Genomic DNA, 1,111 nt, shown 5'->3' with positions numbered 1-1,111 from the left:
CGCGACGACGTCCGCCCCGACTCGCGTTACCCTCAGATAGACAGGGTGGCAGTGTTGTCACATGCTCATCTCGGCGTCCGACATCGCTACCGTGACGACGTCCGCCTCGACTCGCGTTAACCTATTATAGACAGGGTGGCCCTGGTATCACGTGCTCGTCTCAGCGTCCGTCGTCGCTACCGCGGCGACGTCCGCCTCGACTCGCGTTACCTTAAGATAGACAGGGTGGCAGTGGTGTCACGTGCTCGTTTCGGCGTCCGTCCGTCATGTTCATTAAATTGATCTACTATGAACAAGATTTTAAATTAATAAGAAAATTTCAAAACAAGAACATATGTATAGAAATAAACAAATTTTGAATTCATGAAATTAACTGAAAAACAAGAACATTTTCTGAAATATCTGACATTTTTTTTAAAAAATAGGAACATTTTTTGTGTCAATTTGACGTGACATGCTAGACCACGTCCGCCTCGACTTCTAAGACAGGGTGGCAATGGCGTCACGTGCTCCTCTCGGCGTCCAGCGTCGCTACCGCGACGACGTCCGCCTCGACTCGCGTGACCCTAAGATAGACAGGGTGGCCCTGGTGTCACGTGCTCGTCTCGGCGTCCGTCGTCGCTACCGCGACGACATCCGCCTCGACTCGCGTTACCCTAAGATAGACAGGGTGGCCCTGGTGTCACGTGCTTGTCTCGGTGCACATCGTCGCTACCGCGACGACGTCCGCCTCGACTCGCGTTACCCTGAAATAGACAGGGTGGCGCTAGTGTCACGTGCTCGTCTCGGCGTCCGTCGTCGCTACCGCGACGACGTCCTCCTCGACTCGCGTTACCCTAAGATAGCCAGGGTGGCCCTGGTGTCACGTGCTCGTCTCGGCGTCCGTCGTCGCTACCGCGACGACGTCCGCCTCGACTCGCGTTACCCTAAGATAGACAGGGTGGCAGTGGTGTCACGTGCTCGTCTCGGCATCCATCCTCGCTACCGCGACGACGTCCGCCTCGACTCGCGTTACCCTAAGATAGACAGGGTGGCGGTGGTGTAACGTGCTCGTCTTAGCGTTCGACGTCGCTACCGCGACGACGTCCGCCTCGACTCGCGTTACCCTAAG

Source organism: Triticum aestivum, chromosome 7D, assembly GCF_018294505.1.
Source record: "Triticum aestivum cultivar Chinese Spring chromosome 7D, IWGSC CS RefSeq v2.1, whole genome shotgun sequence".
Taxonomy (NCBI): Eukaryota; Viridiplantae; Streptophyta; class Magnoliopsida; order Poales; family Poaceae; genus Triticum; species Triticum aestivum.
This window is presented reverse-complemented; position numbering follows the sequence as displayed.